Below are 12245 nucleotides of genomic sequence, written 5' to 3' on the forward strand. Positions count from 1 at the left end.
CAATCCTCCTCCTAGTGTAACTTTCGGTGAGACTATTGAAAATGGCCTAGCATGACAATCGGTATGACAATCCTGATTGTCATGCTAGTTCATTTTCAATTGTCTTGCTGATTTAATGCAGATTTTAATCCAATTTAAATTCTGAAAATTCCTAAAATTAATTCAGAATTAAGTAATCAATTAATTCAATTAATAAATAAATTAATCTTTGCAGATATAATTTATTTTCTTAATTAAATTATATGACTTAATTAATTAATAGAGAATTAAAACTAATCTTAAGCAGCAACCATTCTTCTGAAAATCTTCTGATAATCACAGTCAATTATGAATCAATTCCACCACTTCAACGTTGACACTCGATGTACTGTCTGGTTCATGAGTGACTAACTTCCGTGACATTTCTTCATGTCTTGACTTTGACACTTTGATTTTCTTCAGATTAAATCCTTGTAATTAATTGATACTCTGACGAGATCTCTGTCACTTGATTAAATCCACGATCTTGATTTATATCACTGAGGCATGATCAACTTCTTGAACTTCTTCCAGTGAATTAACTCCTCAAGTCTGTAGATGAACCTTGTTTCTGAATCCTTTGACATATATTACTTTGCGAGATCTCTCTGACGGTCGATCCACTATTTACTTATTACATTCTTATTTGAGTTGAGTTGAATCCTCGAATATACAAATAGGCTATGACATATGACTTACAATAAGGATTATTTGAGATTAAGCTAGTGCCAGAGCTGACTGAAAAGATACGAGTATGTCAGGAAAAGAAGATGAGTGAGGAAAGAGGAACATTGACCGGTGAATAAGTGAGATGCAAGAAGGATGAGAAAGGGATTATGAGGTATGCGTCCCGAATTTGGATTCCAAATGTGCAAGAGTTAAAGGATGAGCTGCTGCACGAAGGGCACAGCTCTAGATATTCAATCCACCCAGGAAGTACAAAAATGTACCGTGACCTTAAGGAATATTATTGGTGGCCTAACGTGAAGAGAGAAGTAGCAGAGTGGGTCAGCAAGTGCTTGACATGCCAGAGAGTGAAGGCTGAACATCAGCGACCTAGTGGACTATTACGACCCCTAGAGATTTCAGAATGGAAATGGGAGCATACAGCCATGGATTTTGTGACAGGCTTACCAAGAACAAAGACCAATCATGATGCCATATGGGTTATCATAGATAGATTGACCAAGTCCGCACACTTCCTACCAATCAATGAAAGATACACCGTAGACAAGTTGGTAGATATTTACTTGAAGGAAATTGTAGTGAGACACGGCGTTCCTGTAGCCATAGTGTCAGATACAGACCCAAGGTTTAATTCTCGATTTCGGAGAAGCTTCCAGGAATGCGTAGGCACCAGACTAAACATGAGTACCGCTTACCACCCCCAGACTGATGGACAAAGCGAAATCACTATTCAGACCCTAGAAGATATACTACGAGTGTGTGCCATTAATTTCAAAGGAAATTGGGATGACCACTTACCCCTGATCGAATTTGCTTACAACAATAGCTATCACGCTAGCATAGGAATGCCCCCGTATGAAGCTCTTTACGGAAGAAGATGTCGCTCTCCCCTGTGTTGGGATAAAGTTGGAGAACACAAGATATTAGGACTAGAGTTAGTTCAGCAGACCAGAGAAATGGTAGGACTCATCAGGAAAAGACTGGTAGCAGCCCAGGACAGACAAAAGAAGTACGCCGACCAGACCAGGAAGGATTGGGAATATGAAGTAGGAGATTCTGTGCTATTAAAGGTATCCCCGCGGAAAGGAGTGATGAGATTTGGAAAGAAAGGGAAGCTGAGTCCCAGATTCGTAGGACCCTTTGAAATTTTGAGGAAAATAGGACCTCTAGCTTACGAGCTCGCCTTGCCTCCTAATTTGCAACAAGTACACAACTTGTTTTACGTGTCCATGTTAAGGAAGTACCATGCAGACGCGCGACATGTAATAGAATACGAGAAGGTAGATTTACAACCAGACCTGACCTACATCGAGCAGCCAGTAAGGATAATGGACCAGAAAGAACAAGTGCTGAGGAACAAGACTGTGAAGCTGGTTAGGATCTTATGGAGAAATCAAAATGTCGAAGAGTCAACTTGGGAACTTGAAGATGCAATGAGGAATATATATCCCCACTTATTTTCTAATTGATTCCGGGACGGAATCCTTGTTAGAGGGGAAGACTGTAATAACTCGAATTTTTGAGACCTTGTAAAACGTTTAAATAAATAGTAACCCTGACGGACGGGAAAAACGTTTGAGCCCACACTATGTAGTGCATGAGAAAATGAGTTTCAGAGTTGATATTACGGTTATACGTATCAAATGAGTGTATGTAAACGCTATTAGATTTCGAAGAAAACGAACTTTGAAAAACGACCGTAGTTACGACTCATCGAGGATTACGGGAATCACAAATAATTACGAGATTAAAACCCAACGGATTTATATTCAAGTAGGATAAAAAAATATAAGGAAGAAATACGAAAGGAATTACGTCACGAAACATTTACGAGTAAGTATTACGAACAACGTTTAAGCAACCGAGCGAACGCGTAAACGATTATATAAATGTAACGCACTAACTAAACCCTGGTAAGGAAGTAACCATGGTTACTTCATTAAATAGTGTGCTAACCATAGGATGATCAAGCTAGCTAGCAAAATAGTGTGCTAAGGAAGCTAACCATGTAGTTTAGCTTGTAACCTAGCAAGCTATTAAGATTTGTCCCTAAGATTTACAACCAAGAATCAACCTAGAATGCTACACTAGGAAGAATAAAATCAAGTGCAAGATATCACCCCATCTTCCTAGAAGCAACCTAGCAAATCAACCAAGCTAAGAAACCAAGAGGAGTATAAATACCCCCTATCACAATTGCTTCCATTCGACAATTTGAAGAAAAAAAGGCGAATTCAAATTCAAAAACTCAAGTTCTAGCTCTTGTAAAATCATCCAATTAATTCTCAAGCCTCCTAGTAATTAAATTAAGGTAAAAAATTCTTTCATCTCTTTTTATCAAGGTTTGATGGGTGAAATAAAATCAAGAAACTTACTAGTGAATAGCATGAATAGTAACCTCTCTTTGGTTTCTTGATTTCAATGGTGGTTTTAGGTTTCAAAAATAACACCAAGCACTTCCAAGCCTCCAACATCCTCAAGAACACATCTCAAGCTTTCAAGAAAGGTAAAAATCTCTGGCCTAACTTCATTTAAGATTCATTTTTAAGATCCATTTAGTATGTGGTAGTAAACCTAGTGTAATGAGTGTTATTGATGAAATCTTGATGATTAAGTTAAGTAGATTTGAGGTTGGTTGTTGTTGCCTCAAGAACATTATATTCTTGAGAGGAGTTTGTGCGTTGATGATGATATGATGATTGTTGGTGGTTGTTTTAAGAGTTAGGGCGTAAACGAAACCCCGATCGTAAACGTAACTTCGTTAAAACCAACAAATCGTAACTTTAAGTTTCTGCAGAAAGTCCCGAAGTTGTAAACTGTAGTTTCTTGAAAAATAACCCTTTTTTAGGATATCAAATATTATAAGGATCATTTAGGCGCTTGAATCGCTTGATTCCGATTTACGGATCAAAAGTTATGGTCGTTTTACTAAAAGTGATTTACGCGACAAAAACTGCTACGAATCACGAACTTTGAAAATATAAAGGATAGACTTAAAAGTGTTCATAAATCATTAAATTTTTACAGAGAGTAACATATTGAGTTTCCTAACTGCCATAAAATTTCAAGTGAAGATAATGATTTTTCAATTTTATAAAAATATCGGAGCCGAGACCGCGCGAGTAGAAACCGTAAGAATTCATAAGTGGAGCCGACGGCGATAATAAGAATGAACCTAAGATGCTTAGGAAAATGAAGCGACCATAATGTGAATATGACTTAAAGGAATGATAAGGGTAGTATAAGTTGAGAGGGTGCATAATAAGTAGCGCATGAGTGCGAGTTGCCGTAAATTAGAACGGAACCTAACGAAATGAAATGTGTTTATGGTTATAGATTTCCGAGCAGAACCTAGAGCATCCTCCACCTCGAGATACCCAGGCAAGTTTACGAACCCAACTCCATTTTTACTGTTGTGTTGTGAAAGGATTGTTTTACTATCATCGCATAAATACCATGCTTGCCATGGTACGTAGTTGTTGAAATTTCGCATAATGTAGCAATGTTGTACGATAAAGTATATATCGTGAAATGTTATTTCGCTTTAAGCGTGACGTATTATATAAGACCTAGAGTCGGTCGGGATTTAAGATAAAACCCGGAAATCATTCCGGCGATATTATAGGACGGTTATAAGTCCATAGTAGTACGTTTTAAAGGGACTCAACGTCCACTTACGAAACATTAAAACACCTCGAACTTTTATTAAAACGATTTCCCAACGATCATATTCCCTCACTATATTTTCGATTTACGGATTAAAAGTTACAGTAAAAACTTTCAAACAATAACCACAAAGACATATAACACATCAATCATATAGCACGTAGCACATAGCATGCAAGATATTCGATCAAAATAATTTTTCAAAGAAGATTCAGGGTCAAAAATGATTTTACAGGTATTTATTACAAATTTTTGAATATTTTTCGGAATTAAAACGGGACTCCGAATCATTTTATAATTAAATATTAGGGTTCGAACACTCGAATCTGAATTCAAAATAATTTAATAATAATTATCGAGGCTTGAAAATAATTTAAAATAATATTTTAAAGCTCGAAACTCTTTTTAAAATTTTTTAAATTAGTATAAATAATTAAATCTAATTAAATAATCAATTAAAATTAATCAATAACTAATTAAATTAATTAATCAATTAATATTCAAATTAATTAACTAATTAAATAATTAATTATCAACTAAAATTAATTAAATAATTTAGATTTATTTTGGAATTAAAAATAATTTTTAGAACTAAAAATAATGAATTTTAGGAATTTAAAATAATAAAAATATATTTTCTGAAAATAATAGAAATGAAGAATATCATTTTTTAAATTAAATAAAACAGAATCCGATTTTTGGTATTTTTGAAAAGCTTAGGGACTGAAATAGAAGTTTTGCAAAACAAGGGGGCTAAACAGCAATTTCGCTGTCTTCCCCGCCCGCCGTCGTCCCGTCGCCCAGTCGCCATTAACGGCGACTGGAGCTTTTCCGGCCAACTGATAGACTGCCCAGAAAGACTCCAAAATCTCAGGGAATGCTGTCCAGACTTCCAGAAACACAATAATTCCCTTCAAATCGTTCGAAACTCTATCGTTTAACCAGAAGAATTCGCCGAACTTTACGTCGCTGCTTCTCGGCGTTTTTCCGGTGACCGCCTTCTCGGAACCGTCAATTATCCACATATACATCAATAGATTCGCTTTTTAGCGATGTACACGATGGTCTAATCAATTTAACACAATAACCCTATAGCAAAAATACCCAATTCTTGATTAAGAACATTCAAACGTTCAAAACCCTAATTTCAAACTCCGAGAATCAAACATCATTTTCTCTATGTTATTGAACTCTATTTTTGACATATAATATATCAAAATGACCAGGAAGAAATGATCTACATGATTAGACCATCAAATCACATCAAAAACATCAAGAACAAAAATTCATATTTTAATTCATAAATAATTCGAAATAAAATAATTAAATCAAAAAAAGACCTTGATTTCTGCATAAAACGGATGATTGATTATAAAATTACTATTTGAGAGCTTCGTTTTGATATGTTGCACGCCCGAATCGGAGTTCGATAACGCCTTCGTTCGTACGTTTGATTCTCAAGAATGTGATATTAATTCGATATTTTCTCTGTATTTTACGGGGTTTTACTGACTGATTATGATTACACGAAAAAAATGAAATAATAAAAGGGCTATATATATTTTTGGAATATTGATTCGTTTCGGTTCATTTTGGATCGTTAAATTAGTTACTTAGCCGCTAAGTAACTGCAAAAACGATCTGATTTGATACCTGTATTGGATAATTATCTAAACCGGGCTTCTTATAAAACACTATATATGAGAATAACGTAATAATATCCCGTCTTTCGAGAACACGAGGTTTGTTGATTCACATACCTATACTTTATCACATATAAGCATCCATATATCCACACCAATCATCAGATAATTCACAAAAAACACATAATAATCATATAAAAATTATTTATTGATAAAAATAATTACACTCGACATCCCGTATGTTACATCCTTCCCCCCTTAAAAGGATTTTGTCCTCAGAATCACTCTAAGGATCAGACAGTGATACCTTCAAGTATCTCACTCTCATTTTCTCGGGTTGATCTCTCAACCTTACAACTTTCATAAACTTTTACTCGCAGCATCAATCATTACTTAACAACCTCTCGCTGACCTCATATTCTATCTGTTGCTTATATAACTCAACTCAAGTCTCCATTTTATATATAATGGAGCTAAATTACTTTTCCTGAGTATACATGTATAAATACCTTATGGATCTGCTAAAAGTGTGGCGGTGAAGCCAACTTACTTACACTTATCCTGACTATTTTACTATCTCAAAATGACCAGCGTAATTCTTATTAATTATCTTTTCTTTGCAATTCTAGTAATTCGTGCTCATGAACGTTTGTAATAGCTACTGGTTATTGAACCCCATTCCTACTTGTTTCTCTATTCAGTTAACTTAGTTCATAATCGCTTCCAATCGCATTCCAGGCTCTTTAATCGTTCTTTTAATCTTCTCGTCCATCTAAAATTGATATACTGGAACCATGGCGTATTCGATTTCTAACGTTCTTAAGATTACTCCAGAGTTAAGAATTAACGAGAAAATCTCAACTGAATATGACTGACGCACAAACTATCATCCTATTTTATTTTTCTTGAAGTACAATCGAGTATATTTATCGAGCGAAGATCTCTTACTATTTTAAAGAAAGTACACTAACCTGGAGGCATCACTGGCATAGTTTAACCCATATTGTCATTTTTTTTGGTTATAAGAAGTTTTCATACGAAACTGACTATAATGCTTTCCTTGTCGTCTAGTTACAGATAACGTTTATTCTTTCTTTATACCATACTATCTGAAAGTCTTCTTTGACATCTATGTCTCGTATCATATCTTCGGAGTAGGTTGAATCGCTTGAGTTATCGTTGTTCAACCAAATTCCTATCTTTTTAGTTCCGCTTTACTTAATATCCGTTCATCTAGAAGTAGTACATACCATTCTAGTTCGACATAATTTATCGTATTTTGAATACTTCTGTCAAATTTCAAATCACACAATATTGATTATCTACAACTAGTTTCTGGATCTGATGACGTACCACCATTTCTTTAAGCAGCAACTAACCCACTTATGGGATAAACCGTTATTCCTAAATGAGAATGATCAGGCTTAAATAACCTATCAATAATAATATAATTAACGCTTTCCTCACCTTTGGTTCTCAGGTGGCATTACCATGACGTTTCTTGGAGAAATATATCCATCTAGTCTTTGATGTCCCGCCTTAACTCCTTGATACGTGTAACATTTGCTAATCTATCCCACCATTTCTTTCTTCATATCTGGCCACCAATAATTTTCCTCTAAATTTCTATATATATTGTTACTCCATGGATGGATTGAATATCTTGGGTTGTGAGCTTCTTGTCAAATTCCATTCTTCAATTCTGTCACTGGTGGAATCCCATATTCTGAAATAAAATCTGGGAATGCCTTGATCATCCTTTTGATTATATATATATATATATTTTCTAGCGATAATATCTTGATCTATTATTTCCTCTTGACGTTTCTTTACCTTCTCTAGCAATTCCGGCTGAAAAGTCATACTATACATCTTTGCATTGTTAGGCTTGCAAACTCTGACTTCCAATTCCACTTATGAAATTCCTTGTATAATTCTTCTGATACTGTCAACATGTTTAGTCCTTCCTTCCTGCTTAATGCATCTATTATTACGTTTACTTTTCCTGGCATCTTATGAGGTTTCTTTATCACCCTTTTGATTCCACTTCCTTCTCTATCTCCGTTCTTCATTCTCATAGCTTATTCAAAAATGAACTCTTGACATTAATACTCATTTTGTTGTCATATCAAATTAGATATCAATCGAACTTTGATGCTCACAAAATTCCATTCTGAAGTAAATATCAATCATCTGTATTAATACCACTTTCGATATTTAACAACAACCTAAGTATCAACATCAATCGGAAACTGATTTAAAACTATATCTCACACTTAATCCAAAACAGAAATACTTGACAAATCATTATTGTATGAGTATCAGAAACAAGATGTCCTTTGTTAAAACTTTGTTGCAGATGATAACATCTCCTTGACTGTCTAATGAAATCCATATTGGTGTAGTTATTAATCTCTGCTTCTTCCTTTCTTCTCGTGGCTTCATCTTAAATCTTTAGCTCCTGAAAATATTCTTCTCACTTGTCCATACAAATGACTTTTTATTTCTCTTGTCCATTATTAAGGACATACTCATCCAAGTAAAAACCCACACATTTGCAGAAATTTTCTGAATTCTACCAGCGTCCTTACTTTTCCCCAATTTCTCATTGTTTTGATTTCAGTTTTGAAAGTCACATCAAAACTTGACTTAATCTAATTGGAATCGATCTCCATGTAACTGCCCATTAATTGGTAAAATTAACCAATTAACTCACTTAATTGATAAATTGTACCAAGTGATGACTAGCTAAATGAAATCAAAGACCAATTATATATAGTTGAATTGGATGTAACAACCTCTTTCGAAAACCGAGATCATAATTAATTAGAGTATCAACATGCATATATATGGCACACGGAAGTATACCTTCCATCTTTAAGAGTAGGGTATTTTTTGAAAAATTTGGGCAGCATCTCCTTTATATTATTGACTACCAGTCGGACTCAAGCCGACACCCACAATCAACCAAATAACCAACAATCAACCCTCAAATATACCAGTCCACTTTCACTTTCCCAAACTCACCATTTCACCATCTCATGTAATGTTAATCAGTACAACCCATATTTTAGTTCAACCTATGATTATTGCAAATGATTCCGATGATACCATGTCCTTTCTCATATCTTCTAATTATAACAGAATATCAATACTGAGTATAATTATAAATTATTCTAAAATTCTTCTAGTTCATGTTTTAAGTAAAGCTCTCTACTTAACAATTCGTCCATCCTTGGCAATATACACTTGTTCTTATTAATTACCTTGTTCAACCTCTGATGACCAACACCTAGTCTCAACCAATACTCTTAAAATCTTGCGAATGAGTTCATTTGGTTTTAAAGTTTCACATCTTAAAAATTGTTGCAGTCAAACTGCCATACCTTCATCTTCCCTTATGTCTTTCTATATTGAACCTTCTTTGTCATCCCTGCTATAAGCATAAATTTTACCACAACTCACTTACTTGAGTGGGAAAACCCAATCATCCCTTGATGAACACACTTAAAGTTTATTCGTAACTAGCATTTCTTCGATCTTGAATCTTCATGAAAAATATCTTCCACATGATTGATATATGCTTTATTTTCACAACATTTTAATCAATTATCTGATTATTATTAAGAATTTCTTCATTCTCCTTCATTGTCCAATCGATCATTTGCCTCATCTGATACATGCAACTTTACTTTCTTGTTTCTCTAGTTAATTTTTTTCCCATACAGTTTTTTAATTACTCCAATTCACGCCAAAATCTCAGATTCGAAATGTATCATGTATATAGATTTTCCGCCTTTGATTTAATATCCTCGCAGCAATCTCGTTATCAGCATAATGATCTTCTCTACACGTAAATTTCTGTCATTATTGGCTTGCAATTGTCCACATAACTCCCTTTGCTGTACGGGTTCATTTTATTTCCTTTTAAGATATTCAAAGAACAGATCTTACACAAGATGAAATTTGGGTATCTAATTCTGACTGGAAACTTTTTGGTAAGGGATAAGAGTACAAGGAAACACTCGTAGAAATTCATGAATCAACAAATCAGGATTTAAGAAGAAAGAATGAATAATGATTTGAATAGGAATGAGACAATCATATTAGTACTCAAGATGGCCAGTCTTTCATACCATATGGCACACAATATATGATTAGGTGGCGTTCCACCAGACTCTTTATCATTTCGACAAATAGTCACACCATAACACTGCTTGCCCCGATTAGGAAACAATATTTTGAAGAAGGAATGATTTGAAAGGGATTCAACAATCACCTTATAAAGCTGATCATGAAAGAAGTTCATATTTTACTCGAGATTTATAAGAATGATAAGAAAGATTGATATCATTGGTCGCCATCCACATTTTATCTGTTTATAGCTTCAACTCTTTTCCGATCAATAGATCCCATGCTGAGTCATATATCAACTTTAGAAAGTTCTCAAAAATGCTTTCTTGAATCGATTATTAAAATAATTTCCCACTTACTAGGTCTTGTATCTTTAGCATCACTTTTCCACGTTTATATACGATTTTATTTGCAATATTACGAGATTTATGCTCATAACTTAAAATTTCGCTTATGCTGCTAATCGTTCAACTTGTTGCCTATTTTGCTAATAACGTTCTCCCTTTAGAAGGTCTAGAGATTTCCTTAATCTTCTTTCCTCGTACTCAGCTTCTCGTGAATTGACATATTCCTCGTGCTCTAATCGTCTCAGCAATTGGATAAACAGTTTCTCCGTAATAGCGGGTCCACTTGTCCTTCTAAACGAACCATACTAATTTCTAAAACAAGTATTTGTCTGGATAATCTGAATCGAACAAGAAACTCAATTAGTATTTGGACAATCAAGTTTTTAAAACTTATTTTATTCCAAGGAATTTTAGAAAAAAATCATGAAGAAAATCTCTTTGGAAAACTGGTTTAAAATTTTGAAAATCATACACATGGTCGTCATTACTATATGAGATGGTTGTCGTCCTCCTCAACTATCACAAGGAATCTAATTAGAAAAATAATCAGATAAGAGCCCATTCCTTTCCATATATCTTCTACCCCTTATTGGGTCCATTTTGCCTTCATTGGTCAACAAAACTCCAGTTACAGTTGCATACTATCTTATTCGTAACTTCACTTCTAGTCTTCCATACTGGTAACATTTCCATCCTCATCTCTTACGGTTACTAAGTATAACAAATCTATCCAGTAATCATCAGATTTATTTTATAACACAAGGTCGGTTTATATCACATTACTTCTATATGTATCGTGTTTGGTTATTACATCATCATCTAATTCCCCGAAAATTCTCGATTTCCAATCTTCTCAAATTTCTTTAAAGATCCATCTAGCTCACTCCACAAGATAATCGTGGGTAGCATACTCATTAGTAGCCCCATATAACCTGGTATCAGCCATTTTCCGGCACACACGAATCTTCTCTCTAGGTTCTTTCTCACAATTTTTAATACCTCGCATACTCGCCATATATTGTAACTTTCGAATCCATCCTCATAAGTGCTGTTACTTCGTAATACGAATCCCACTAAAACCTAAAAATAGCGTCGCTAGATAAGGATGTTGAATTTCATCACGAATCCCACTAAAACCTACTATTTGATCGCACTCAACCTCTCGACGTTCTATCTTTCTATTTCCTAATCCTAATCATAACCCTCTATCCATTCCCGACAATCTAGGCTTGTTTCAGTGACTTATAACCTGTAGCTCTGATACCAACCTGTGACGCCCTCCAAACCTGGGTCAGAAGTTTGGGGCTCACAACACATACCACAATAATTAAACCTGTATATAAAGTATTATATGCATTGACCCTTCTGTACACAACCACGGATCACAACAGGTTAAAGTATGAAAACAAGCCATAATCTTAACTTCTATTACATCATACCAAATTCCAACTAATTCAACTTACAATGGCTAAGGATATCGTACTTACAATCTTACACAACTCATCTATAATATACATCTCCTACTAGCTCGATCCAACTTAAACGGAAATCCTAGCTCGCACACCGGACAAGGAATCCTCGTTACCAACAATTTCCTTTTCAACTGTTGAAAACATAAATTTTTTGCAAGAGTGAGCTTACTAGCTCAGCAAGTAATAATAGCAGCAATTGAGGTTAAACAATCACCAATTGAAATGATTCAGAAGAATCAAGTTTCTGAATAAGCAATGATTAGAAGTGGATATTCACT

This window comes from Apium graveolens, chromosome 8 (genome assembly GCF_009905375.1).
Source record: "Apium graveolens cultivar Ventura chromosome 8, ASM990537v1, whole genome shotgun sequence".
NCBI lineage: Eukaryota > Viridiplantae > Streptophyta > Magnoliopsida > Apiales > Apiaceae > Apium > Apium graveolens.